This window comes from Myotis davidii, unplaced genomic scaffold, assembly GCF_000327345.1.
Source record: "Myotis davidii unplaced genomic scaffold, ASM32734v1 scaffold426, whole genome shotgun sequence".
NCBI lineage: Eukaryota > Metazoa > Chordata > Mammalia > Chiroptera > Vespertilionidae > Myotis > Myotis davidii.
The window spans coordinates 1,019,365-1,028,930 of NW_006297287.1; the positions used below are offsets into that span (position 1 = coordinate 1,019,365).

Here is a 9,566-nt window from a genome sequence, read left to right on the forward strand (position 1 = left end):
AGAGTCAGGTTGAATATTTTTCCAAAGAAAGTGAGGCAGACATTCCAGAAATGAGAAACGGCCTGTTTAAATACTTAGAGGGTAGAGGGAGCAGGTTCCTGTGTTTTCTTGACCTGAGCAGAAATTAAAGAGTGGATTAAAAAGATATCAGGGGTATAATAAGAGAGGAATTGTTCAAAATTCTTGAAGTCAATGACCAAGTATCTCCTATTTGATATAAAGCAGAAATAAAAAGTTTGGTCTGACAGCCATTGAGATACAAATGATTAAATGAAAGGGTCCCTTTCTTTGTTGAACTGAAAAGGCTCTGACTGCGTATGAATTTCTTTAAAGTACCATCTTCAGATGACTTCCTTCACCTAGAAACATTCTTACGTGCACCTACTTACCATAGACCGACTCTGTGTTAGGGCTGTCTTTGCATCGGCAGTCATCACAGCTAATTCTGAACTAAACTTGATCAGTTCCATCATACAGGCTGGGGAAAAGTCACAAAGCTGTGCAGTAACATACCATAGTTAAGCAATGCGTGTGGCACAACTAAGATTCTAATCTGACATTTATCTGAATTCATAACATTTTAACTTTAAGGCTACATTACCTTTTTTTTACTTTGAAACTAAGCTTTATTTTAAAATATGAAACTTTATACATCCTTTTCAAACATCAAAATTTAAAAGTTATTAGGCAAGTCAATCATACAAAACTGTTTGCACAAATAATTAAAGAAGTGGTAATATTGTACCAGTGTAAAATGTCACACGATTTAAATCACAGCTTAGATCTTCAGTAATTAAAGTGTTTTATTCCACAAAATAAGATCTGGTGAGTAATAAGACAAAATTTCTCCTCTGGATATTCTATTCTTAATCACATCTCTCTTAATCACCATCATCTCACACAGTAGCCTTGCTGGCCATGGTGGCAATTCCAAAGTGGTTGTTCTGATCTTTGACCATTTTTATGTAGACACCTATTCCCCAAGCTGTACCCCCTTTCTTGACAATCCAATACTTATACAGTTCTGCTCCTTCACAGCTGTAGCCAACCACCAGAACACCATGACGCAGGTCTTTGCTGCTGCATTCTGGTTCATAATAAATGCCTTTTGCATAAAACTGGAAAAATCTACAGCTCACATTTATAGCAACAGAGATGGCCCCACACTTGCCTTCGTAAGGGGCTTCTCCTGCACATGGGTGTCCACAAAGCCAGTGTCATTGGCAGCAGAAAACCCAGGCTTGTTTTCGCAGGATTCATTCCTTCCGTGATATGCATAGGGTTCCTCTGTGTCCAGGCCTTTGCTGTCCTCAGCATATAGAAGGCATTATCCATTAGTCCACCATCTCAGCCCTCATTGCCTTGAGACTAAGAGCAGTCTGCCAGGTTCTGTCCACTCCAGGCAACACGTTTGCCTGTTTTCTGGAACATCTGTATGGGCACCAGTTGCATTACAAGCCCAACAGGAACCACACTAACCCTGGTCCCTCATAGCCTTTCTCTCTCCAACCCACAGACGGGGGTCTCAGCAAAGGGAGGTTCTTGGAACACTCCCCCCCACCCCCAAAAAAAGCCCCCCTGATCTGGTTGTGAAGGCCATTCTACACCTGCCTGAGTCTTCATTGGCCATGTCACCAAAGGCATTCATTGCGGTGTGAAGCTGTTTCCTTTGGCCTTGCTCCTGATTGTGCAGTGCAATCAATTCCGTATTCTTCTCCCACACTACTCTCCTCCATCCTTATTCATTCTCCTTACATAGTTTCCGGTGTGTCGCCCTCCATTGGTTCCACTGTGCAACTACACTGTGACCGCGTTTGGCAGCAGCAGGGTCTGTTCCCAAGCAGAGGGCAGTCAGGATGAGTGAAGGATTCCTGTTTCAAAAACCTGCTGCAGGAGCCACTGGTGAACACAGTTGGCACGTGTGAGTACAGGGATTTCCAAGGCCCCGCATTACTCCTCATAAAAATATCATAGGGGTTATATGAATTCTAGTCACAAAATGATAACCTGTCTGTCCTCTCCCATTGATGCCAAAGAATTGCCCTTCCCCTCCCCACCCCTCAGTGCTGCCTCCTGAAGGTAATGTTCACTCAGTTGCAATTCCAATTTTGCTTTAGTGTTTCCATTGTGAAAGATGGAGAGTTTCTGAAAAGCCAACATTAATTGATAATTTTGTAGAAAATTATTTTTGTCCTCAGTCAAAAGAAAAAAAAAGTCATTATGATAAGAATTCAAAGATGGCCCTAGCCAGTTTGGCTCAGCTGATAGAGTGTCGGCCTGTGGACTGAAGGCTCCCATGTTTGATTCTGGTCAAGGGCACATGCTTGGTTTGCTGGCTCAATCCCCAGTAGGGGGCAGGTGGGAGGCATCCGATCAATGATTCTCTCTTGTCCTTGATGTTTCTGTCTCTCTATCCCTCCCCCTTCCTCTCTAAAATCAATAAAAATATATTTTAAAAAGAGAATTCAAAGATGGCTTTGTGTAAAATTAGAAGTGTGCAGGTTTACACACACACACACACACACACACATACACACACACACATACACACACATACACACACATACTCATTATTTTGGAAGAACTGTTATAGCTCTTTATTCAAGAAGTCACATTATTTTTCTTAAGAAAACACTTGCTTAGTTAGGCGTTGGTGGATGTTATTAAAGTCCACCAATGTGCCCCTATCATGGATTGAAAACAGTGAACTACAAAAGAATAGGATACTTCACTTCACAGGGAAAATTACATTATCTGATGATGACCGTTCTAACAGGCATGAGGATAGCTCTCATTGTGTTTGGATTTGCATTTCCCTAATACCTCATGATGTGAACATCTTTTTATGCATCTGTTGGCCTTTTGTATATCTTCTTTGGAGACATGAATATTCAGATCTTTTTTACCCATTTTTTAAAATTGTTTTGTTTTGTTTTGCTATTGAATTGTATGAGTTCTTCACATTGTTTGAATATTAACCTCTATCAGATATATTATTTACAGATATTTTTGGCAACTTTGTAAGTTATCATTTTGTTGCTGGTTTCTTTTGCTCTCCAGAAGCTTTTTAGTTTGATGTGGTCCTACTTTTTTTTTTTTTTTTTTTACTTTATTGCTTGTGCTTTAGGTGTCGTTTTAAAGGAATCATTACGACCCATACCCAGGAGATTTATTCCTATGTTTAATTCCAGGATTTTAATGGTTTCAGGTCTCAGATTTAAGTCTTTAATCCATTTTGAGTTAATTTATATGAATGTAGTACGATATGGTCCAGTTTCACTTTTACATGTGAATATCCAATTATCCCAGGACCATTTATTGAAAAGACTGTCTTTTCTTCATTGTTATTCTTTTTTAAAAAAATATTTTTATTGATTTTTTTAAAGAGAGGAAGGGAGAGGGATAGAGTTAGAAACATCAATGAGAGAGAAACATCGACCAGCTGCCTCCTGCACATCCTCCTACTGGGGATGTGCCAGAAACCAAGGTACATGCCCTTGGCCGGAATCGAACTTGGGACCTCAGACCGATGCTCTATCCACTGAGCCAAACCGGTTTGGCCATTGTTATTCTTGGTTCCCTTGTCAAATATTAGTTAACTGTATATACTTGGGTTTCTTTCTGGGCTCTCAATTCTATCTCATTCCTCTGTTTGTCTGTTTTTCTGGCCATGCCACACTCTTTGGACGACTGTACCTTTTTAGTATAGCTTGAAATCAGAGAGTGATGCTTTCTGTTTGTTGTTGTTTTTTATCATCACCTGAGGATATTTTTTCCATTGTTTTCCAGAGAGAGTGGAAAGGAGGGAGAGGAGGAGGAGAGAGAGAAAGAGAGAAAGAGAGAGAAACATTGATATGAGAGAGAGACATCAATTGGTTGCTTCTGTACATGCCCTAACCGAACCTGCAACCAGGTATGTTCCCTTGATCAGGAATCAAACCCGTAATCCTTCAGCAACACGGACCAGGGCAGATGCCCCTGTGTTATCTTTCTAAGGATTTCTTTGACTATTCAGGGTCTTTTGTGCTTCCGTATAAATTTTAGGAAAGTTTTTTAAAATTTCTGTAAAACATGTTATTGGATTCTTAATAGGGTTTGCATTGAATCTATAGATTCAATGTCTTGTCGTTTTTAAGTAGTGATCATTCACCTCTTAGTTAAATTTAAGTGTATCTTTTTGTTTTAGATGCAATATAAATGGGATCAATTTACTTTATTTCTTTTGCAGGAGATTTGTTGTTAGTGTATAGAAATGCTGCTGATTTGTGTATGTTAATTTCATATCCTGCAATTTTACCAAATTTATTGATTAAATCTAACAGTATTTTTTTGTTAAGTCTTTAGGATTTTTCCTAAAAATATAAAAGTCATACCATCTGCAAACAGAGACAATTTTACTTATTTTTTTCCCCAGTTCTCATACCTTTGATGTATTTTTCTTGCCTAACTGAATGCTCTAGCGAGGACTTCTGGTACTGTGTTGACTAGGGACAGGAAAAGTGGTCACCCTTTATGTTGAGATATGTTCCTTCTATGTTAATTTGTTAGGAGTTTTTATCATGAATGAATGTTGAATTTTTATCAAATGATTTTTCTCTATCAATTGAGATGTTAATATTAGTCTTTTCTCTTTCTCTCTCTATTTTTTGTTAATCCTCACTCAAGAATACTTTTCCATTGATATTTAGAGAGTGAGGAGTTAGTCCCTTGTTTTCAGTTTTTGGAAAACTTTGAGAAGGATTGGTGTTAATTCTTATTTAAATGTTTGATAAAATTCATCAGTGAAGCCATCTAATTCTGATCTTTTCTTTGTTGAGAGAATTGATATTACTGATTCAATGTACTTACTATAATTGATATATTTAGATTTTCTTTTTCTTCCTGATTCAGTCTTGAAAAGTGGCTTGTTTCCAAGAATTTTTCTATTTTTTTTGCTAGATTGTTCAGTTTGTTGGCCTCTTAAGTTCCTTTGAATTTTTATGGTTCAAAGAAATTGTACTTACCCCATTTATATTTATAATTTTTTTTCTATTTTCTTTGATTAGTCTAGCTAAGGTTTGTCAAGTTTCTTTATCATTTCAAAAAACTAACCAATCATTTTTATTGTTTTTATGTTCTCTATTTTTAAAACTTTCTGCTCTAATCTTTATGATTTTCTTCCTTCTGTTAACCTTGTTCTTTTTTTAATTCCTTAAGGTGTAGAGTTAGATTTTTTTATTTGGGATATTTCTTGCTTCTTAATATAGGTGTTTATTGCTATGAACTTCCCTCTTAGAACTGCTTTTGTTATATCCCCAAAGTACTTTTGCGCTGTTTTTCTAATTTTGTTGGTCTCAACAAACTTTCTTCTATCCCCTTAAATTTTTTTTTCTTGGATCCATTGGTTGTTCAGGAGAGTTTTGTTTAATTTCCATGTGTTTGTGAATTTTCTAGTTTTCTTTGATTTCTAGTTTCATGCCAATGTGGTCAGAGAGAATACTCAATTTGATTTTAATCTTCTTGAATTTGCTAAGACTTGTTTTGTAGCCTAACATATGGCTTATTCTAGAAAATGTTCCATGTGCACTTAAGAATGTGTGTTCTGCTGATGATTAATATAATTCTCTATTTATGTCTGTTATATTTATTTGGTTTCTAGTGTTATTCAAGTCTCCTGTTTTCTTATTGATTCTGTCTGTATTCTCTACCCATTGTTGAAAGTGGGATATTTAAGTCCCCAACTATTATTGTTACTGTTTTTTTTTTTTTACATTTTTGCTCTCTTAGTTCTTGCTTTAAATATTTAGATGCTTTAATGTTGGGTTTGTAACTATTTACAATTATTATATTTTCTTGACGTATTGACCCCTCTATAATGGTATAATAATCTTCTTTGTCTCTTTGTGCCATTTTTAGTTTAAAGTTTATCTTGTCATATATGGCTAATATGAGAAGTGTCCCCACGAGAGCTAGACTGGGAGTTGGATCGCTCGCTATGATGTGTGATGACCACCAGGGGGAAGCATGGAATAAAGGGAGGCCCTTGGCCTGCATCCAACAGCCCAGGAAAGGAGGCCCCCTGGCTGGCAGCAGGCAGCCAGGGAAAGGAGGCCCGGGCCAGCAGCTCTGAAAGCCCCAATCAGCCCTGATCGCCGGCCAGGCTTAGGGACCCTACTGTGCACGAATTACATGCACCGGCCTCTAGTGCAAGTATAACTACCCCTTGTGTTTTGTTGTTGTTGTTACTTGGTTACCATTTGCTTGACATTTCCTTTTCCATCTCTTCCCTCAATCTGTGTGTGTCATTAGGGCAAAGTCAGTCTCTTGTAGGCAGCATATTATTAGATCTTATTATTTTTTTTATCCATTCAGGCATTCTATGTCTTTTGCTTAGAGAATTTAATCTGCTTTGTATAAAGTAATAATTGCTAGGTAAGGCCTTGCTATTGCCATTTTGTTCATTGTGTTCTGGGTGTTTTGTAGCTCCATTGTTCATTGTTTTCATCCTGCTGTCTCTCTGTGTGTATGTGTTTTGATGTCTTTTTGGTATCAGATGCTTTGACTTCTTTATCATGTATTTTGTGTAATTACTGCAGGATTTTCCCTTGTGGTTACCATGACGCTTACATAAAACATCTTAGAATATAACACCCTTCTTTAAACTGGTAACAATGTATCTTTAATATAATCAACAAACTTTAAACTTTTACTTACCCCCTCACATGTTAGGTAATTTGTGTCACAATGTACATATTTTTGTGTTATATAACTAATAACGAATTACTGTAGTTATTTTTTTTTTTACTACACTTTTAAAAAATGTTTAAGATAGAGCTGTAAGTGAATTGTGCACCACTATTACCATGTTGCAGAATCTAATTATGACTATTTATCATTACCAGGGAGATTTATAGTATCTTTGTATGTTTTCATTATGGTAATTAGCATTCTTTTCCTTTAACTCAATGAACTCCCTTTAGAATTTCTTGTAAGTCAGGTCTGGTGGAAATGAACTTCTTCAGCTTTTGTTTTTTAGGGGAAGTTCTGTATTCCTCATTTAGTTTTGAAGGACAGCTTTGCTGGCTATAGAGTTCTTGGCACACAGTTATTTTTATTTAATATTTTGAATATGTAAAAGGCTTTCTTCATTCTTTTTTCTTTTTGCCCCTCCCACTGGGTAATTTTCTATATACTCTAAGCCACTTATTTTTGTTCTGCATGATTGAGTCTACCTTTGAAACTCCATTTAATTCTTTCATTCAGTGATTATATTTTTCAACTCTAGGATTTTTTTTTTTTGATGGTTGCTATATCCTTGTTGATTTTCTTGGTTGTTGGTTTATTTATTTATTTTGCACTGTGCTTTTTGTTTTGTTTTGTTTTTTAGTATCATTTAGTGGTCTCTTGTGCTTTTTTTTGGAGTTCACTAAAATTCCTTAAGAGGATTATTCTGAATTCTCTGTCTGAAAGGTCATAGATCTCCATTTCTTTAGGCTTAGTTATTGGAGCTTTATTAGGTTCTTCTGGTGGAGTCACATTTACCTGATATTTTTTTCTGATTCTTGATTCCTTACATTGACGGCTGCATATTTGAGTAATTGAGCTTATCTTCCAGTCTTTACAAGCTTGCTTTGGCAAACTTGGGTTCTGGATGTATCTGCTGATAATGTCCCTGGGTAGGTGGGCCTCTATTATGGTCAGTTTGGGGGCAAACCAAGTGTTCAAGCTGTGAAGATTGGAATCGGGATGGTGTGCCACTGGCTGAGAATAGTTGGATAGGACTGCTGGCTTGGTTTCCTACTCAAGTGAGGCTGTAGGCTGCCTCTGAGAATGCCTGGAATTTCTGGTCAGGCTTACTATATGGTCGGGACGGGCTATTATGTCCAGTTGTGGATGGAGCTATGCACTGGCTTCCCTGCCCTGGTAGCACATGGGTATTGAGCCCAGGAATTGCACAGCTCTGCATTAAGCCACGTGTGACTGAATTCTCTGGTCAGGCAAGGCCAGCGTGTTGCTCTGCAGACAAGGGAAGCCATGGTACTCTCAGTTCAAGGGCCACTGTATGTGAGGCTGTTTAATGGCTGTGCAGCTTCCTAGATGCTTGGTTTGGTTCCCTGGTTGGGGAGAACGAAGGCTATATTCAGCGATGAGCAGGGCTATGTTTTGATGATGAATTAGCTTTCCTTCTGAGGCGTGGGTGAAAAAGGAGCTCCAAAGGCAGTACATCTATTTGTTGCCTTAACTCAAGCTGGCCTGTACCCCAAGTTCCCTGACTGAACAGGGCCCCTGGAGTTACTCCGCATACAGTCAAGTGCTGATGGCCCACACAACTCCCAGGGGTTGTCGCCAGCCTTCCTTTCCTGTCAGATGGAGCCAGAAGACACGCTCCACAGAGGGTGGGGCCATGTCTCACCTTCCTTGCTTGATGTGAGCTAACTGGGCTTGAGCGTCAACAAAACTCTTCCTTTGTGGATCCCAGTCAAGCAGATCTGCTTCCCACTGATTTCCTTAGTCGGAGTATGTCCCCAACTTGGTTCTGCAGATGGGCAAAGCCAGTGGCTGGGATTACTACTTGGACACTTGCAGGAATGAACTTGGGTCTGCCAAGATCTGTGTGCTGGTTATTGTAAGCCCTTTCTCACTGCCCCGTGGGTAGGTGGGCTCTATTATGGTCAACTTTGGGGCCAATTTTGATTGCGCCCTGCATGTTCCCCTGCAATCCCAGTATAATATCAGCGTAAGCGCTCCTACAAAGCTACTCACAATTCTAGGGGCACTTGTGGTCCCTCTTGGGGTCTCTTTTCCCACTGGAGGAACCAGCGGCTCAGGAAGACCTTTCCCACGGGGGGAGCCTGAGGCTCAGGGGGTGCTTCAGTCTCACCCTGGTAGATCCTCTCTGTGGTGTCTCATTCTTGGAAAGCTGTTCATTGTTCTTACTGTAAGGAGGGGCGAAATCAGGAATACCCTCTGGCATCCTCTTGGTTTTCAGGCTTTGTAAAAGAAAATGTTATGTCAGTACTCAACCAATTTATTTTGCCAATAATGTTTCTCTTGAGCCAACAAATATCTATGAGCAAGTCAGTTGGTGGAGGTGAAAGATGCGGAAGCCTGCCAAAGCATGTCTGTTGTTTGATGTTGGAATCCCCTATGGGGAAGAAAGGCAGGGAATGATACAGAAAATGTCCTCTGCTGTCTTCCTTCCCCAGGGCAATAGCTGTACTTTGCCATCAGGGGAACTGCCCCCCTTTACTGGTGCGCACTGGCACTTTGTGACTTCTCACATCCGTTCAGCCGTGAGGTGTTAGAATGCTTGGAGACCAGAAATCGTGTGTCGGTGTCACTGTAGGAAGAAACTGAGACATCTTAATAGAAGTAATTGTATACCTATGTTTTGGGCTAATCTATGTGCAGTTGCCAAGTTCCATGAATTTAAAGTTGGCCAATTAATGTGCCTTCTATTGTAGAGAAAAATGAACCCACACTGTAGGCTTTTCATTATACAGCGAAGAGGAAGAAAAGCTATTTTTTTCTAGATTCTTTTTTTATATATTTGAAATGACACAGTCATGTTATAGTGTTAACTAAAG

At 39.0% G+C, this 9,566-nt stretch overlaps 1 pseudogene; it reads right to left on the minus strand.

The window, feature by feature from the left end:
• LOC102754374 overlaps nucleotides 1-8,953 on the minus strand; it is a 108,609-nt pseudogene extending 99,656 nt beyond the window's left edge.
• Nucleotides 8,954-9,566: the final 613 nt, after the last annotated feature.